Source organism: Halichoeres trimaculatus, unplaced genomic scaffold (assembly GCF_033239565.1).
Source record: "Halichoeres trimaculatus isolate MK-OKI-2021-1 unplaced genomic scaffold, fHalTri1.1 fHalTri1_scaffold_25, whole genome shotgun sequence".
Classification (NCBI taxonomy): domain Eukaryota; kingdom Metazoa; phylum Chordata; class Actinopteri; order Labriformes; family Labridae; genus Halichoeres; species Halichoeres trimaculatus.
The window spans coordinates 1,159,615-1,180,324 of NW_027437203.1; the positions used below are offsets into that span (position 1 = coordinate 1,159,615).

General features: G+C 41.8%; 1 protein-coding gene and 1 long non-coding RNA gene across 2 annotated transcripts in view; both read right to left on the reverse strand.

The window, feature by feature from the left end:
• The window catches only part of LOC141786309 (protein TMEPAI-like), a 94,939-nt gene that overhangs the window by 62,598 nt on the left and 11,631 nt on the right, over window positions 1-20,710 (reverse strand). The gene's annotated exons all lie outside the window — the stretch shown is intronic.
• LOC141786314 (uncharacterized) lies at window positions 738-2,361 on the reverse strand. Its single transcript, XR_012597666.1, has 3 exons — window positions 2,210-2,361; window positions 2,000-2,111; window positions 738-1,238 (listed from the first exon to the last, which is right to left on the reverse strand). It is a non-coding gene; the product is annotated as an uncharacterized LOC141786314 (long non-coding RNA).

Consider the following 20,710-nt stretch of genomic DNA (forward strand, 5'->3'; position numbering starts at 1 on the left):
GGAACGGACAAAGAAGACAGAGCTACTGCAACAGGCAGCCACAACGGGGCAGCACCTAGCAACAAACAACAACACACCTTCTTCATGTGGTGAGAGGAGCTGCCAGTTCACATTCAAGATAAAACAGGCTCAACACAACGGGCTTCCAGATCCTAGGGTGCCTATAGAGAGAGAGTGGCGACAACGGAAGATCAAAACGCTGGCTGATCACGTGGTCCATGTAGCCTCAAAAAGTTCCTGGAACTTGGTTGGCGGGCAATACAAAAATGTTAGGAAAACGATAATTGGTAAAGAACCTCAAATCAGGGTTCCCACTCTTTTCTAGAGATTATTTTCCAGGACATTTCCAGGACATTTCCAGGACATTTCAAGGACATTTCCTATATTTTTCCAAGATGTTTCTAACCCCCCCTCTATCTATCTATCTATCTATCTATCTATCTATCTATCTATCTATCTATCTATCTATCTATCTATCTACCAGTGGCGGCTGGTGATAAAAAATTTAGGGGGGGCGCAGTTATGTAGAGGATTAAACAAAAAGTGAAAAACAAAACAAAACAAAAAACCAGTACAGTAACCAATATAAGACATCTAAATAAAAAACACAAACACAATCAACTATATTTACATAGCACCTTTACTTGAAAAATAGTGCTTCACAGAAAAAAAAAACATAAAACAAAAAAAATATTTTCCCTTCAGTACTATTACTTGAACATAAATTTGGCCCTCCTTTCTTTCAGTCCAGCAAATTTGTCAATAACCTTTTGGTTAAAGTCAGTCATTTCAGTTACTAGCCCCTTTTCCATCGACAGCACTGCTAGAGCATTCAGTCTCTCTTGGGTCATAGTATTTCGGAGAAAAGTCTTTATTCGTTTTAAAGTTGAAAAGCATCTCTCAGCCTCAGCAGTGGTCATTGGTGTGGTGATGATGATCTTTAAGAGAGTAACTGTTTCTGAGAATACCTCCCCAAGGTTATTTTCCATAAAGAGGTGGAAGAGGTCCACAGCACCACGGCAGGCTTTGAACTCATCTTGGCTGTAAATAAGACTAAGCTCTGTCTTCAGCTTGTTTCCACTGAGCATGGGGTAGGCATTCACAGCGCTGGTCAGCGCATCTTCAGGGAAGGTCTTGTTGTAATGTGCAAACTGGTCACTTTGCAGTAGGGTGGCACTGACAAGGTGGTTTGTGAATGAGAACCTTTCCTTTGTGTGTCCAAATATGGTATCACAGACCTACAGAAAGAGGAAAGCATTGAAAAATATTAATTCCAAATTTAAAAGATAAAAACATTTTGTTTTCAGAATCATTTTTTATATATATATATATAAGACTCTTTAGATAAACTTTTAACAAAAAAACATCCTACTGTGGTGATTAAAGAACCAAAGAAAAAACATGGCAGTAGTATAGTTTTCTAGTGATTATCAAACAATTTAAATAGTTATGACAGTTTAGATCTCATTTGCAGCTCTTATTTTGTGTTGAGATACCATATTACACATTTACTGCTGTAGATGGGAAAGTCGTGGCCAGGATGTCTGATTGACTCTTGTGAATCCAGGTCTGTGATATGAGCTGGGTCTTTCAGCACAAAAGACTGGTGTATGGACATGCACAAAGCAAAAAATCTAATTTCCACATATCCATACTTGACTGCCAAAGTATATATTCCATTGGTGCATTTATTGTAATATAGAATTACTTAATTGGCATGTTTGTTTATGTTGCTTAATTAGTAATCTTCTGTTATTTGTTATGTGTAAACTCTGAAACTCATGTGTCTCCCTGACCAGAGAAGCTATTGTGGTAAGCCTAACATGAACACATACAAAGCACTTTTAATACAACACGTACTGCAGAATTAATGCATCAGTCCATTTTCTTTATGATACATGAATTTAGTTAAATTTTTGAACACTTCTATTAACACAAAGAAGTTAAAACATCCTCCTTTACTTTTCAGTGAATCGGTGGTTAAAACACTTTATCTCACCTCCTCTGCAATCCTTTGATGTTCCTGTGGACTGGTTGTTCGTCGTCTCTTTGTGGCCTGGGAGCTGCTGCTTTCACCATGGCTTTGCTCAACCATCGTGCAGACAGAGTCTCTGCACATGACAAGAAATTATAATAATAACAGATAGTTAGGAATTAGCGATCAGTGATTGCTAAAAATATTTGTGAAGTAGATGAATGTAGCCATTACCTGATCTTTTGAATGTCCTGCTGGAACTGCTGGATGCACCCATTAATATGGACAGAGTCTATAGTTCTTTTCTGAAGTTTGGCATACAGGAGATCCACATGAGGCATGATGTTATGAAAAAGCAAAAGAAAAAACTTAAAATCTTGATTCTCCAGCAGCATACCATAGGCTCCTGCCTCTCGAACAGTGTTGGGGTCAAAGTCACTGGAGTCTCTTATACTCTCAAAACAGTGAATGAGATCTTCTCTGTGCTCCAACACAGTATTGATGGCACGACTGTGAAAGTTCCACCTAACAGAGCTGGATGTGGGTAGTCTATGGGCCACTATTTTATCAAGAACACCTGTTCGCTTTGGTGATTTTGAAAAGAAGCTGGCAAACCCAGAAAGGTCTGAAAAAAAAATCCTTATTTTGGAAATGTGAGAGGTGGCCTCTTTCATTATCAGGTTGAGCTGATGTGCATAGCAGTGGATGTAGTGGGCATTTGGGTGGATATCTTGTATCTTTCTCTGAACACCTGCAGTTGCACCTCTCATCACACTGGCTCCATCATACGCCTGACAGATGAGCTTGCTTTTCTGGTCTTCTGGAAGAATGGCAGCAAGACGCTCTTCGAGTGCAGAAGAAATGGACTCAGCTGTAGCTGACGGCAGAGGGATGAACTCAAAAAATCTTTCCTGCAGGTTGTTTTTGCCATCAATATAGCGCAGCACAAGCACAAGTTGGGAATGTTTGGCAATGTCCATAGTTTCATCTGCCTGGATGGATATAAAGTCGCTGCCCTGAGCCTCTTGAATGATATGTTCCCTGACAGTGGTCAACATACAGTTACAGTCCAGAAGTTCATTTTGCACAGTTTTTGAAGTCCCTTTGAAAACAGTTGCGTTATCGAGATGTTCTTTCAACACCCCATCAAGAGAGGCAACGAAATCCACTAATCCACAGAAAATTCCGGGATTTTCAGAGCTCTCACTCTCATCATGGCCTCTCAAAGCTAATTCGAAAGCTCCACAAAATTTTACACAGTCTATTATTCGTGACAGAATGTGTCGATTCTTCGTCACCTCTTCATTGTGCCGTCTGATGCCAATCCGGTAGCCTTCATCGAGCTGCTCAGCGATGCTAAGGCCTCCAAAAAAATGTAGCTTCAAGCTGTTGTCAGGATGGGTACAGCTGCTCTCGTGCCTCTTGCATTTTTCTGATAAATGTTTGAGATCACGCACGCCTGTTGTTGTCCACAATTTATCTGTGCCGGTCGTTTGAAACAGTAAACAGGGGAAGCAATAAAACGAGTTACTCACGGCGCATCCACTTAGCCAGCTACGTTTCTCGTAGCTACCCCGCGAGAAACCACGAGTGTAAGCTCGTCCTCTATCACTTGTCTGCTGTGAATCTGTAAATCGGGCTGGTCCGGCCCAAGCTCCTTTACTCTTTTCTTTTCTTCAAGGCTGCGCCTCGCAAAAGGGTATCTCTGTAAAGAAATAATCGAGTTGTCCGCCGTAGTTTCACTTGAAGACGCCATTCTGTAGCTCTCTGTCATTCACAGTGTAAGGCCAAGTGCGCATGTGTAAATCTACTGATGCATTTACATGATTGACAACGTCCGTTGTCCAATTAAATGTGACGAAAAAATACAGTTACGAATATTTATTGGCTACTAATCAAAGTGGGTGTCTCTAGGGCGCAATTTTTGCGCCCCGAGGGGGATCCCTGAGGTGGCAAATGAGAGAGAAGCCTGCAGTCACATGCTGGGCAAAAATCGAAGGACGTTCATACATCTACATTAGACCGGCGCCCCTTTGTTTGAAAGGACGTATTTACAAGAAAATCCTATTCAAAATAAATAGTGTAGGTTTCTAAAAGGCTTTTATGGGGTAGTACACAATGCATTTTGTTTGAATAATGTGTAATAATAATTATATGATAATAATGATATTATTGGATATATTTCTGGGGAGGTCGGCACCCTTGCGCCCTCTATTGGCCAGCCGCCACTGCTATCTACCTTTCTTTCTATCTATCTATCTATCTATCTATCTATCTATCTATCTATCTATCTATCTATCTATCAGAGACAGATAGATCTCTCTAAGGAAACATGCAAATTTGATTGGCTGGCAGCGTCATGTGGGGTGCTGTGCCCGCTTGATGGCAGGAGGCAGAGAAACACCGCAGCTCAATTTTTCCAACTGAGAAAAGACATTTAGGCTATGCGCAGAGGGACAGGGGAAAACTGAATAATTTTCCAGGACCATTCAAGCTTTTCCAGGACATTTTATATTTTTTCTCATTTTCCATACGTTTTCCATGACTGGAAAACTGATTGATCATTTTCCAGGTTTTCCAGGTTTTCCAGGACGCGTTTGCAGGAACCCTGCAAATTAATACTTTGCGTTATTAGTGTTGTCAAAAGAATCATTTTGTCGTTAAATATCGATCCTGAAATTTAGCAAACGATTCAATATAAAGTTCCCCTAGTATCGATAGATCGGTACTCAACATCTTTACCTGGTTAGACATGTGCTGGCGTCAAAACATACACACAGAGCGCACATGGGGTGCATGCAGCCCCTCCCTCCCTGAGTCCTGCCTCATAGTTAAGAGAGAGAGAAAGACGCTAGCTTACACTGAATTCCAGCTGTAGCGGGTAACACCGACACTCCTACTAGCCACTTTGATGGGTTGAATTATTTAATTGTAGTTTTCTGAAACGGCATCTGAAATACTAAACCCATTGCAGTATGCGACGACGACACTACAACTCCCATGGCCACTGCCTGCACACAGTGTTTGCTCATTGGATGCGCTCGTCTCGAGTCTCCGTCTTGGACAGCCTGACAGCTCCCGGTGGTTAACGCCTGATAACGTGATTAAAAACTTCACTCAAGTCTTTTTGGCTCTCTATTGTAGACAAATGCCGGGGTTTAAGTCACAAACTAGCGCCAAAACTCCTGTAACTTTTTAAAAGTGAGGATGTTCATTAGATGGAGCTCATTTAAACTCACACTGCACCGATCTCACCAGCAACACTCACCTAGAGCAGGGGAGGGAGAGAGGAGAGGAAAGCAGCGCATGTTGAGAAGAGAAACTGGTTACAGATATGAGGAGCTGAAGGAACAATATTTAAACCTCCTAATAAACAAAAATTTATCAAAGTTATATGAAAAAAGTTCACTCTGGAAACAGTGGCGTTTTCTCCCGGAGGCCAAGGGAAGCCATGCTTCCTCTCTTTTTTCAGACTGCAGCTGTGTTTTAATGAAAACCCTCCTTTTTAACAGTTTCAATAATTCTTCTGTGTTCCATCACTATCATCTCTTCCTTATTTCTCTCCTCTACGAATTAAGCATTTTACAATGTGTAAAACAGCGCCCTCCTAAATGTTCAGTGGCGAATGCGTGGTGAAAATACGAGGAAGCCAAGCCGAGTTGGCGTCCCTTGGTGAAAAAAAACAAAAATGATTAACCAATCAGATGAGGCTGGGGTCATGACACTGCTCACCTGTGATTGGCCAAGACTGTGTCAAGGGAAGCCACCCCGTCTTTGGCCTCAAACCAATCAAACCACAGTATCCTCATCATCATCAAGCCACTGAATGAAATCAGGGAGATTAGCAGGTTAGCAGTGTGCACGAAGCGGCCGGTTGTGTGTTTAAGTGGGCGGTTGAATGAATTAATAAGATGTTTAAGATAAGTCAAGAGGACGATGTACGTGTGTGAATGAGTGACTGAGGGTGTGAGAGTGAAAGGGCGTGTGTCGGTGTTAAAAGTAAGTAAAATGAGCGCTCTCTGGGCGCTCTTACAGGTCATTCCATTACACGAAATAGCGATATACAAGCTGCAACATAGTCTTTTATGAACCCCACTCCCTAAAAATAATACAGATTAGAGGCTTTGTCTCACTTGGCTTCCTCAAAAAAAATCCCCACGCCACGGCACTGTCTGGAAATACCGTAAACAAACCAAATCATTCTAAATAAATAAAACGTATGGCCCAGTGTGACTTACAGCCTATCTGCTGTTTTCGTCTTCATGACGCATTTTTTTCTTTTGATTGATACGACTTTAAAAAAATGTATAATTATACTATGAAGTAACATAGTCCAGAGAGTATGGTACTTAGTTTATGTAAAATTACTGTTTCAAATAAATATGTAAGCAGACATTTTTTCTTGCTAGTTTTTTTCAAGCATAACAAATTTCATTCAATGCAATAATAAACTTCTCTTAAAATTAATTTGTCTTAATTGTCTGCATATTTTCATATTAAAGGAGCACAACCGTTTTTGAACTGAATACCTGATAATGGGGTTAAACATTTATGTAGTCTTGATTTAAGTGTAAACAGAGGTCATTTACATTTAAAAAGGTTGTAAATCTAGTTCAAGTAAACTTTACCACGTTTTTGTATCGTATCGAAGTTAGAAATCCAGTATCGTGACAAGCCTATGCGTTATATTAAATTCTATTTATTTTAATTGCCTTGAACTCTGCTAAGTTTAATAAACCTATATCTTCATTAACTGCAATAAAATTGTAATATTTCTGTTTTTTCTAAAGATGAGTTAGGCAGACTGACATGATTGATTTCCAAATCGACTACTGTACAATAAATCTGACAACAGCACAATAACTGCTTTAATAATTATTGCAAATGAATTTGAATTCTATCACTGTTGTTTTACCTCTTATCGCTTATAAATTGTATTAATTGCTTTGACTTGTTCTCCCTGCACTAAACCTGTGCATTTGTTGCACATGTATTTGTTGGCAGCAATAAACTGATATTTCCCCTTTTTTTCCGACAGGTGACAACCTATTATTTGTCAGTTTACTACACAATACGCCTGGACTTACAACAGCACAACAACTGTTTTAATGGAGGAATTCATTGCAAATAAATGGAATTTTATCATTATCTCTTCCTCCTTATAAATGCTCATGTTAAATGCTTTGACCTGTTATAAATTTAATATACGTGTATTTGTTTGTTGGCAGTGATAAAATGAAGCTTCCTCTTTTTTTCTCAACTTTCAGACTTGAGTGAGGCAAACTAACAAGTGACAACCAATTATTTGTCAGTGAAGTACACAATACATCTGGACTTACAACAGCATACTGATAACTGTGATCTAATATTTTAATTCACTGCAAATAAACTGAGTTCTATCATTTTCGAACTACTCCTGCTTATCCCAAACTTACTCTGAGGAATGCATAGTAACTCCCACAACTTTTTTTTTTCCTCAATGAACTGAAGACCACCATGAATTCCTTAAAAACTTTGACAGAAGTCAAACAGATCAGGACAACAAGCTGTTTTGTGTCATTTCCACTATGATGTCCATGAAACAGTCTTCACTAGGCCTGTCACATTAACAAATTTTGCAGGGCGATAATTTTCCAAAATATTATTGCCGATAAACAATATTATTGTCAATACTAGTTTGATTTTTTTTTCGATTTTTTCATTGATGTAATTATGATAAATGGGATAATAAAGTGAGTACACCATATCAAAAGCAAGAAACTTTAATTTCTTAAGAGTATTTAACTGTAGGTAAAAGGTCAGGATCTTTTAAATAAAATAAATTAAACCAAAAATATAATAAATTTAACAAACAAGAAAGAGAAAAAAAAATACAATGAAAATGAAATGGACTCTCTTTTAGAAAAAAATACATGTCAATGAAAATGATTAACCCTAATCAAAAACATTAAAACATAGACCCTGTCTCTAAATAAAAAAAAAAACTCAAAAAATAAATAAATAAATAAATAAAAAAAACTATAGCCTAAATAAAAGGGAGTTTATACAGTTCCTGAATTGTTTGTAACATGTACTTTTTCCCAGTCAATCCGTACTGTCTGTCCAACATTTTTATTATTTCTGGCTTTCAACTGTATTGAAGGGCTGCATTTCTTTGGCAATGTAGCTGTCTTTGAGCGCCACCATTTGGCGCTTTTGTTTCTATTTACTTTGCAGACCAAAAGCCTCAGTAAGAGCGGATTGTCAAAGAACAAGGCTCCACTACACCTCCCCTTCTTCGCCACTACTTTCAAACAAATGCGACATATCAGCTCATTGGCGTTCATGAGCTCACACTTTGTTCATTCTGATAAAAAACAAAATATTCCCACACTGGGCCTGTGGCAGGTGGCTTAAGAACCGTATCTTTCATGCCATCACTCATATTAGAAGATTGCATTTTTGACAGATGCTCACTCCACTATAAATCCGCTAAATCCGCTATAGAACCTATGCACCCCAATGTAAGGAAAGATAGACGTAGTGAGCCATCTTCTCATTCAGCCTCTTTGGTCGAAAGAGAGGAGGACAACAAACATGCACGTGTCAGTTTATCGAGGCTGGCAAACTTACTAAGGACATTTTTATTTATCGTTCCGTTAATTGATAATTGATCTATTGATTATCGTGACAGGCCTAGTCTTCACCATGGTGTACTGCGCTGCATGGGGTTGCTCCAGCCGCTCAGAGAGGGCGTCCACATGTACGGCTTTCCCAAAGACAGGGACAGAAGACAGACATGGTTGACTAAAGTTGGTAGGAGCAATTTAGCTGTGACAAAGATTTAACAACAAAAATATATGAGGTAATCACATTCAAACAATGCATTTGTACATTGAAACATTTTCAAATACCAGACCACTAGGAAATTTGAAATTTAAAGTAAATAATGTACTATCTAAATCCCACTAAGGGAATAATGCCAAGAATAGAACTTGTTATGTGACACACATTACATATGTAAGAAAAATATAACTGATAAACTTGATTTGTGTTGTGTTAATTAGGTTCTGCTCTCTTCCAATCCAACAAAACAGCTGTGAACAGCTGCAATCATATGTTGTATGTAATCATACATGTTATCTTTATCCAGTGTTCTAGCTTAAACTTTTACCTTTTAACATTCTCTAAATCCTATAATCTAGAAGGGGAAAATATGCTAATATAATTGATTATTTGTGTCAATTTAATTCCAATGTCCTTCTGGTATGAAAATGTTATTATTCAAATGTTTTACCTGGAACAAATTTTGCTCTGTACATGCTCTCCATTAAAATACATTGAGCGGCAGTTAGCTTGCGCTAAGTTACAGGAACTTTTGAGGGGCTCCATGTTCTGCAATTGCAGTGAAAAAACTGAACCGTTGCAGTAAACAGAGCTGTCACCACTCTCTCTACAGGCACTCTACCTGACTCCTCCTCTGCAGGTAGCTCCCATCATTAAAAATGAGGCAAAAGTCAGCCTGTGATTGGCCGCTTGTCAGGTCTGGAGCAGCTGCACATCGGCCCAATGCAACAACCTCTCCTCAAAGGGAGGAGGCTGTCCGTGCACAGGTTTTCTTGTCCAGTAAGAAATTGATTGCTGGTGCAGGGCCTAACCTTGACCAAACCACGGTCTGCTGTGAAGTTTCTCCGAAGTGAGCGGGAACAAAAGCTAACATTACTCCTGCATCTACAACCAAGGCCTGCAGCTGAGTGGGAGCTCATTCACTAATTCCCTTCCTGTGTAAGAACGAAGGACTTAAGTCAGAGACTTTGGAGGTCCCATAGCTAATCGCATAGCCTAAGATGTGCTGTCAGCTGCTGGTTCAGCAAGAAGATGTTTCGGGGTTGCTTCACCATCTCCTGAGGAGATAAGCTGGCTCCTCAGTGGCTGATAGAGGGCAAAAAACAAGACTATTCTGCTTTTACGTTATGAAAAAACTGTCCATTCTCATCCTGAGAAGTCTGCACGAGGCTTTTCAGATACACCATCAACTCTGTAGACAACTCAATGACATCATCAGAGACACACTCTGTGACATCATCTGAGACACAATCTATGACACAATCTGTGACACACTCTGACATCATCAAAGACACACTCTGTGACACAATCTGTGACATCATATGAGACACAATCTGTGACACACTTGGTGAACAACTCTGAAACACTCTGTGACACACTCTATAGGCTCTCATTTCTTCGACCAGGCGCATGACCGGTGCACTTTGCAAGTTTCCTGCAGTGCCAAGAGAGGCACACTGAAAGCGCAGAGAGGCGCAGGGGTGCTGTTATAGCTAGGTGGTTTAGGCCACAACAAGGAGGGGATGCCCACACAGTAAGCTCTTAACAAGGTTTACATTTTATTTGAAAATCATACTCAGACACATCATAATGGGTGCTGGAGGTCTTCGATCCATGGGAGAGAGAGAGAACACTGAAAGGCTCAGGCTTAAATGCCTTTCCACACAGGTGCAGCTTCTCTGCAATCACACTGCTCACTGCCTCCAAACTGCAGTGCCAGACACCCCAGACTGACCACCAACAGAGGGAGCCATTCCTGAAACAGAGGACCGAGGCAGCAGTACAGAGCCAACCATGCAAATGGCCATCACCCCCCCCCCCCCCCCCCCCCCCCCCCCCCCCATGAAAAAACGGAGACCCACTAAGGTCTTCGTTATCAATTTACACCCTGGAGAGTGCATCTGCCATAACATTTTCACGACCCTTAATGTGACAGATTTTAAGATTGTATGGCTGCAAGAACAACAACCAGCGCATTAACCTCTGGTTACTATTCTGCATGCTTGTCAAAAAAGTCAAAGGATTGTGATCAGTAAATATTGTTACTGGCTTTGAACCTGCACTTACATATACCTCGAAATGCTGAAGAGCCCAAATAAGTGCCAACGTCTCCTTCTCCACCACTGAATAGTTTAACTGGTGCCGCTTAAACTTACGTGAGAAGAAGCAGACTGGATAATCAATGGCCCCTTCCCCCTCCTGTAGCAACACAGCTCCTGCACCGACTCCACTTGCGTCCACCTGAATCTTAAATGGTTTTTCAAAGTTTGGAGCTGCAAGCACAGGAGAACAACAAAGCAGGTTTTTCACAGCAACAAATGATTCCTGACACAGAGGAGACCACTCAAAGGCAACTCCTTTACTCAAAAGGTTTGTCAGTGGGGCTACAACAGTAGAAAAGTTCTCACAAAAACCCTTGTAATACCCCACTAAACCCAGGAACCTCTCCAACTCCTTCTTGGTCTTGGGTACGGGGTAGCTATCGATAGCTTCAACCTTAGCTCTCACAGGTCACACTTCTCCTTGGCCCACGACCTTGCCAAGATAAGTAACCCTGGCCCTGGCAAACTCACATTTTGACAAGTTCACTGTCAGGTTAGCCTCAACCAAGCGACCAATCAGGGCCTTGAGACATTGAACATGATCATCCCAAGAGTCACTGTACACCACAACATCATTCAAATATGCTGTGCAGCCTGAAAGTCCCTGCAAAACTTTATTCATTAACCTTTGGAAGGTGGCTGGTGCATTTCGTAATCCAAAGGGCATGACATTATAAGAGAACAATCCTTTTGGTGTCACAAAACTGCAGATTTCTTTAGCTCTGGGGGTTATCGGTACCTGCCAGTAGCCCTTCAGAAGGTCTAGCTTTGTAACAAACTTAGCGCTTCCAACCTCATCAACACAGTCTTCAATACGTGGCAATGGGTAACAGTCTGGTTTAGACACAGCGTTCACCTTTCTGAAATCTGTACAAAATCGGTCCGTGTCATCATACTTAGGAACAAGAAGGCAAGGTGAGGCCCAGTTCAAGGCTGCAGGTTCTGCTATACCATTCTCAACCATGTACTGAACCTCCTTTTCCATGCGCTGACGCTTCTCAACAGGAACCCGATAAAAGCGCTGCTTAATTGGTTTGGAGTCTCCAACATCTATATCATGCTCCACCAGACTGGTACGCGACTGGGTGTCTGAGAACAAGGAAAGATGGGAATTAATCAGCTGTATGAGATCATTCCTTTGTACATTTGACAGATCTCTCAAAAGAAACTGTAAGTTGCTCAAATACACTGAGTTGTTAAGTTTTCCAGCAATACTCTGCTCAGATGGAACCAAAAAGTCTTCAAATTGAACAGGGACAGTTTTTGCCACAACACCCACAGCTTGAGACCGACTCACGGACCCAACAGTGATCCTCTTGTCCACCCCAACAGCCGCCTGCCTGTCATAATATGGCTTAAGAAGGTTTACATGACACCACTGGACTTTCTTCTTCCTATCAGGTGTATGGACAAGATAGTCACACTCAGACATACGACTCTTGACTGTGTATGGCCCATGAAACTTGGCCTGAAAGGGAGAGCCAACCACAGGCAACAACAGAAGAACTTGATCCCCTGGTTCAAAACTCTGAGCTTTAGCTTTATGGTCAAAAGACTTCTTCATTTTGTCCTGAGCCACACCTAGATTTTTCCGAGGAGTTGCACAAACATGGTACAAACGACAACAGAAATCATTCACATAATTCAAAATATTTTCAGGAGGGTCCACAGTCTTCCAGTGATCACTCAACACTGCCAAGGGACTGCGAACAGTATGCCCAAAAACCAACTCATTTGGAGAGAAGCCTGTGCTCTCCTGACAAACCTCTCGGACTGCAAGCAAAAGCCAAGGAAGACCTTCTTCCCAGTCATGTGAAAGCTCAGTGCAGTAGGATCGCAACATTGACTCCAGAGTCTGGTAAACCTCTCTATTGCCCCTTGTGATTCAGGATGGTATGCACTTGACACATTATGTTTTACCTTAAGCTGCTTCAACACCTGAGCAAAAGTGCAAGACATAAAGTTACTCCCCTGATCAGTTTGTACTACTTTCGGAATCCCAAAAGTAGACATGAAACTAGTAAGAGCTTTCAAAACTGGCTTCACTTTGACTGAGCGTAGAGGAAAAGCTGCTGGATATCTAGTACACTTACACATCACAGTAAGCAAGTAACTGTTTCCACTTTTACTCTTAGGCAGTGGACCAACACAGTCCACTAGCAGATACTCAAATGGATTTTCAGAAACCACAATTGGACACAAAGGAGCCGGCTCAATCTTCTGGTTGGGCTTTCCGGTCATTTGACATGTATGACAAGTTTTACAGTATGTTGAAACATCACGCTTCAATCGGGGCCAGAAAATATGCCGCAAGACACGATCATAAGTTTTCTTAACCCCCAATTGACCTGCAATTCCATTGTGGGCTAGACTCAACACCAGTTCTCTAAACTTGGATGGCACCACAACTTGAGTGACTTGGTCCACCTTCACGTTGTCAGCAACATGAGTCCACTTCCTGCACAACACTCCTTGATGCAGGAAATAACCATTTTCCAGGTCTTTTAATTGTCCCTCAGAACAAACCTCCAGAAACAAAGATGACAAAGAGAGATCTACTGCCTGCTCAGCAATAACTTCCTCCTTTCCGATGTCTGGAAAAGGCCAATGAAATCCTTGAATTTGTACCTGGACCTCCTCAGAATTCAAGTCCTCACCTTTCTCTGAACTCGCCCTGCTCATGGCTCGAGTCACCGCACACAGAGGGAAAACCTTTGGAAATTGTTTGACACACTCATCTGAACCTCCAGAGTATTTAGGTGACACACTCAGTATAAGGGATGGGGGACCATCTTTCCAGACCTTTGCTCCAGCCAAGTCATTACCCAAGATAACATCCACCCCAGCCATAGGCAATGATTCGCGTACCCCCATAATCACATCATCATTAATCAGGTCTGACCACAAAGACAGACGGTGTAATGGTACAGAGAGTGGAACCAGACTAATGCCCAGAACTGGAGTTGTATTGCCTGTGTCTGTAGCAGCTAAAAAAGGAAGCAGATGCTCCAAAATGAAGCTCTGCGATGCCCCTGAATCCCTCAAGATCCTAACAGGTTTCCTCTCACCGTCCTCAAGAGACACAAATCCATCTGACATGAAAGGAGCATAAATCTCATCCACCACTTTCAATGACTGCTCAGATAATGTATCAGACACCACTTGATTGCAACTTGAAGACACCAGACCAGCAGGCTTTACATACACACTGGACTCAAATGATTTCTGATCAGCATTGACATTAACCCGAATTGGGCATTCCCCTTTCCAATGACCTTTATTCCTACAAGAGTGACACACTTTTCCTGGATCAAATTTTCCATCGGTCCCTGGCACGCTTCTGTTACTGGCCTGTGAACTCTGATGACTCCCAGCATACTTTCCTAGACCAGACTTGACATTGTCCCTATTAGTACCATTTCCACTTCTGCGCCATTCTGAACTATTTGCATGAGTTAACACATACTCATCTGCCAGAACTGCTGCTGCTGAAGCTGTCTTGACCTTACTTTCATTAATATGTACAGCAATATGGTTTGGGACAGAATTTTTGAATTGCTCCAACACGATAAGATCGCACAAATCCTCATAATCATCGACATCTGAGGCAGAACCCCAGCATGCAAAGTGAGCAGCAATATCACGTGAAAACTCTACATGTGTCTGTTTTTCACTTTTTCGCCAGCTCCTAAACCTTTGCCGTTAGGCCTCAGGGACCAGTTCATATGCTTTAAGTACTGCAGACTAGGGCTGCACGATTATCGCAATCGCAATCGCAATCGCAATCGCAATGTCAGCACATGCAATTACGTAATCGCAAAAGAGGATATCGCAATCGCAATCGCAATGTCAGCACATGCAATTCAGATTTTTCTTCATTATAACCAAGCAAGTCTGTAGACTCATCATGACACAACTTTTTTTATTAAATCGCAAGCACAATCGCAATCGCAATATTGTCCACCTAATCGCAAATCGCACCTTTTCCCCAAATCGTGCAGCACTACTGCAGACTTTACTTTAGCATAATCCATGCTATCCACAGGACTAAGGGCAGAATACGCTTCCTGAGCCTTACCTGTGAAAACACATTGGAGCAACAACGTCCTATCAGCATCAGGCCAACCCCTAGAATCTGCTACCCTTTCAAACAAAGAAAAGAAGGTGTCTGGATCCTTCTCGTTAAACTTGGGTAACAAGCGCAGATTACCACCAACATCAAACCCTGTACAGCCACTAACAGACTGTCTTGAGGGACTAGAGCCCAAGAGAAACTCACTAGCTTTCCCTTCTCTCACCAGCTCAAGTTTTAACTGCTCAATTTTTAACCTCTCCCTTTCTAAAGCTACCTGCACCTCTGCTTCTCTTGTTTTCTGTGCCTGCTCTGCTCTGAGCCTTTCATGCTCCAATTGAAATTGCAATCTTTCCCTTTTAAAGTTAGCTTTCTCCCTCTCCAACTGCATGAACTGCTCAAATGACAACTTTTCCACAACTCCTGGAAGCTTAACATCACTGGACTTACTTTCAACTTCCAAAATGCCTGCTGCAACAGCCAGACCCTCAACAACAACCCTTAAATCAGCTTTCTTAGGAGGCTGTTCAGGTTTTTTCCAGCCTAAATGTACCGCCAAGTCAACCAAATCTGCCTTTGTAAACTGAGCTAATGTAGTACGGGATGCCCGTTGCAAAAACTCAGCAACCAATGGATTCCGGTGTTCTGTCGACATTGTGTTCAAAAACTCAGACACTTACCAACCAACAATACCGGTCTATTATCTGAGAAAGATAAAAGAAATGTTCAACCATACACTACCAAGAAAGGGCATGACAATTTAAAGGAGCTCCCCCCTAAACTGCCTAACCATCACTGACTAACTCAACCCCTAGTCTTCATGAGGTTACTTGCAATCAGGTACTTATGCACTGAAGACCGCTGAGATGGAAAAGCGACCAGCTAGGCTGGCAACTTCCCACAGCTCACGGACATGCTCCCACTGCTTTCACCCCAACACTAACACATTTGTGCCCAACGAAACCCAAAGGGGTAACGCCTCTGAACCTAACTGGGGGAAAAACAGAAATGCTCCCAGAAAAATGACTAAATTTATCAGCCAAAACCCCCTCCAGCAGCACTGATTAACCAAAAACACCACTTACCATTTACCAAAAGTCAAAAGTCTACACAAACAACCAACAAAAACTTATTTGAACCACCAACAAAAGTTTAAATGTGCTCTCAAACACTATAAACTTTTTCCACAATGAAAATCAATTCCAAAGAAAGCCATCATAACTAAACAAAATGAACTACTACTATGAGACAACCCTCCTCATTTAAATTGTTTGGACGAGCCCCCATTTGTTATAGCTAGGTGGTTTAGGCCACAACAAGGAGGGGATGCCCACACAGTAAGCTCTTAACAAGGTTTACATTTTATTTGAAAATCATACTCAGACAAATCATAACGGGTGCTGGAGGTCTTCGATCCATGGGAGAGAGAGAGAACACTGAAAGGCTCAGGCTTAAATGCCTTTCCACACAGGTGCAGCTTCTCTGCAATCACACTGCTCACTGCCTCCAAACTGCAGTGCCAGACACCCCAGACTGACCACCAACAGAGGGAGCCATTCCTGAAACAGAGGACAGAGGCAGCAGTACAGAGCCAACCATGCAAATGGCCATCACAGGTGCGCTTCCACGCCTCCCTTCGCGCAAATGGCAGAGAGGGTGGAGAAAAGCCGTGAGTGGGTTTAACACAGCCGAGCTCTCCCTTCACCAATCAAATGAACGCCTCTCCTCGCCTTTAAATGCCCTGCAGCCCAGGCGCAGCGTCTGATTGGTCTGAGTGATCCCCAGCACCGCGGAAACAGTCCTGGTAGTGAAGACGGTCAGAGCCGCTGTCCCTGCAGCACGAGAATGGACAGGAGGCGCATCGGAGGACTCGAAACACGTCATCGTGTGGACCAGCTCCCGGGACAGATGTAAACTGTTCCTTTGTCATTAATAGGAGTACAAAATTAAGAGACAGTTACACAGCTGGCTTAACCCTTCAGAATACTTTTGATCCACCTGCACTCCTGGTTTGTCATCGCCAAATAGCAGAACCTTTGGTGGTATACTGTATACTTTCCCAGTGTCTCCACCTCATCCTCCTTACAATAATGTACTCCATCTTTTTAGATCACGTTAAAAATAAAGACTAAAACAGAGAAATATGGAAATCACTGGTAAATCCTGAGTGACACACATTTATTTTGTCTCTTTTTCTTCGTCTTTTCTCTCCCTCTTTTCTTTGAATTACATGAAATGAGAGAAGCTAGATATATACTCAGTATCAGATGTTAAGGCTGTTTATTGTTTAATTGTAAGATGTGCATCAAACTTCCAGCTGCCGTCAGGTTAACTTTCCATTATGACAAACTGCTTTAATCTGACATCAGATGGGACGGGAAAATTAATATAGATATATGTATATGCTGGTTCAGACAGTTATATTAAATAGTGATTGCTGTGATTGTTTATTGCATTAAAATGTGCCAGACTCTCTAGAAACCTGCCTCTGAGGCTTTGTTGACATGTGTGCACATGTGCACCTGTCACTAAATTACAACTGGGCTCAGCTTTGCGCCGAGGATGGACCAGGTTGGAGCTGGCTAGCTTTTAGCGCACTTTTTTGGCACGAAATTTTCACTGCGCCAACATGAATCTGCTGACACCTCCCCCTGGTGCGCCGTCAACTCCCCCTGGCGCGCCGTCACACCCATCTCTGCGCAGACGGTCTACCAAATTCTCATATTGGCAGGGCACAGTGTGACATCATCTGAGACACACTCTGTTACACACTCCATGACATCATCTGAGATATAATTTTTGACCACCTCTGTGCCAACATCTGAGACACACTCTGTTACACACTCTGTTACATTATCTGAGACCCAGTCTGTGACATCATCTCTAACACACTCAGTGACCAACTCTGTGACATCATGTGAGACACTATCTGTGACCCACCCTGTGGCACACTCTGTGACATCATCTGAGACACATTCTGTGACACATTCTGTGACACACTCTGTGACACACTCTGTGACACACTCTGTGACACACTCTGTGACACACTCTGTGACACACTCTGTGACACACTCTGTGACACACTCTGTGACCAACCCTGTGACACACTCTGTGACATTATCCGTGACGCAATCTGTGACATACTCTGTGACATTATCCGTGACGCAATCTGTGACATACTCTGTGAGATCATCTGAGACACAATTGCTGACCAACTTTGTGACATCTGAGATACAATCTGTGACACACTGTTACATCATCTGTGACATCTTCTGAGACACACTCTATTACACACTCTATGACATCATCTGAGATACTTTTTGCCCAACTCTGTGTCATCATCTGAGACACACTCTGTCACCAACTGTGTTACACACCCTGTTACATTATCTGAGACCCAGTCTGTGACATCATCTCTAACACACTTGGTGACCAACTATGACACACTCTCTGACACACTATTTGCCACAAACTGTAACACACTCTATGACACACTCTGTGACATATTCTGAGTGACTATCAGTGACACACTCTGTGACATCATCTGAGACACAATCTGTGACACACTCTGTGACATCATCTAAGACACAAGCTGTGACAAACTCTGTGACAAACTGTGTGTCTCCACAATACCAAAATTATTATTCGATAAGATACCTGCCCTAAACATTTTAATACTGATTCTTAATTCAAACCATTGCAAAACCTTAAAGTTAAAAAAAATGAACTAAATAAGCAACTTGAAGCAAGGCTGCCTCAAGGGAGTTTTTTGAAGTCTCTTTGTTTGCCTGTGGGGCTAAGGGAGATTTGTAAATTGTGCTTATAATTTACATATATATATATACACATACACAAAGTTTTATACATTACATGTAGAATCAAGTCCTGGAGTGAACCCGAACTCATTTATTATTTCTGAAAATTATTCAACTAATTGAAAACCAGAAAATGTTCAGCACACTGGAGTTTAGTTTCCACTGTGTGTGCTGAGACACTGAAAAGCACACTTTTAATATGAATAATCTTTTAAAAAAAAGTACCAGTGTTCAAGCAAGCTTTTTAGTGTGGCACACTCTATAACACACTATATAACACTCTGTGACACACTCTGTGATATCTTCTAAGAGACAATCAGTAACACTCTCTGCAACACAGTCTGTGACCAACTTTGTGACACACTCTTTGAGATCATGCGAGACGCAATCTGTGACACACTCTGTGACCAACTCTGTGACATCCCCTGAGAAACTATCTGTGAATCATCTGTGACATCATCTGAGACACACTCTGTGACATCATCTGAGACACAATCTGAGATACTATCAGTGATCTGAGACACAATCAATGACACACTCTGTGACACACTCTGTGATATCATATGAGACAGAATCTGTCACCCACTCTGTGACATCATCTGTGACACACTCTGTGACACATTCTGTGACACATTCTGTGACACAGTCTGTGACATCATCTGAGACACTATCTGTGACACACCCTGTGACAAACTCTGTGACCAATTCTGACACACTCTGACATCTACTGAGACACAATCTGTGACATCAGCTGAGACACAATTGGCGACACACTGTGTGACATCTTCCGACAGACAATCAGTAACACACTCAGCGACACATTCTGTGACCAACTTTGTGACACACTCTTTGAGATCATGCAAGATGCAATCTGTGACACACTGTGACCAACTCTGACACACTCTGTGACATCATCTGAGTCACAATCTGAGATACTATCTGTGAATCATCTGTGACATCATCTGAGACACATCGTGACATCTTTTCAGACACAATTTGTCACAAGCTGTTACACTCAGTAACACACTCTTTGACACACTTTTTGACATAATCTGTTACACTCCGTGACATTATCTGTAACACAATTGGTGATTAACTCCAGAACACTCTGCGACATCCTCTGAGACACAACTAATGAAACACTCTGTGACATCATCTGTGACATCATCAGTAACACACATGGTGACCAACTCTGAAACACTCTGTGACACACTCTACAGTGTTTCCTACAGGATTTTAGGAGACTGTGATGGGAGAGTTAATGACCCTCGGCGGTTTTAATGTGTGTGTACGTTTTTAAGTGCAATGTATCGCCCTTGCAGTAAGTGCAGTTTGGGACCATGGACATGAACATACATTGATAAATAAGAACTTACAAAGGTATATCAGAAATATTTTAAATTTGATTCAGAAACAAAACCAAAAACTCACTCACTCACTCACTCACAATATTTTAAACAATTTACTGAACAACATTTCAACAACTGCCTCCCCTGCTGCCCTTATGTCATTCTCTTGCTCCTCACTCTCTGTCCCTCTAACAGAATCAGCTGTAACTCTCCCTCCTGCTGATTTGAAATATTTCAAATGCTCATGGTCTGAAAAATGAAGGGTACAAAATTAGTCGTGATATGTTGGAGTTACATCAAAAAGCTGTTTATTTGAACAAGGGCCCTCATTTATCATTGTGCATACACATTTTTCTTTTTACATGCTCTTTCCCTGGTTTTGTGCATACACACTTTTCTCCGCCAGATTTGGGATCTATCAAGCCAAAACCTGTCTGGAAGAAGTGGACATGTACACCCTTTTTGACCATGGCATACTGGGATATACATGTTTTCTGGAGAACAGGAAGAACTGGCGACGCAGCTGCTGAGACGGGGAATTCCACACTCTGTAACACACTCTGTGACACACT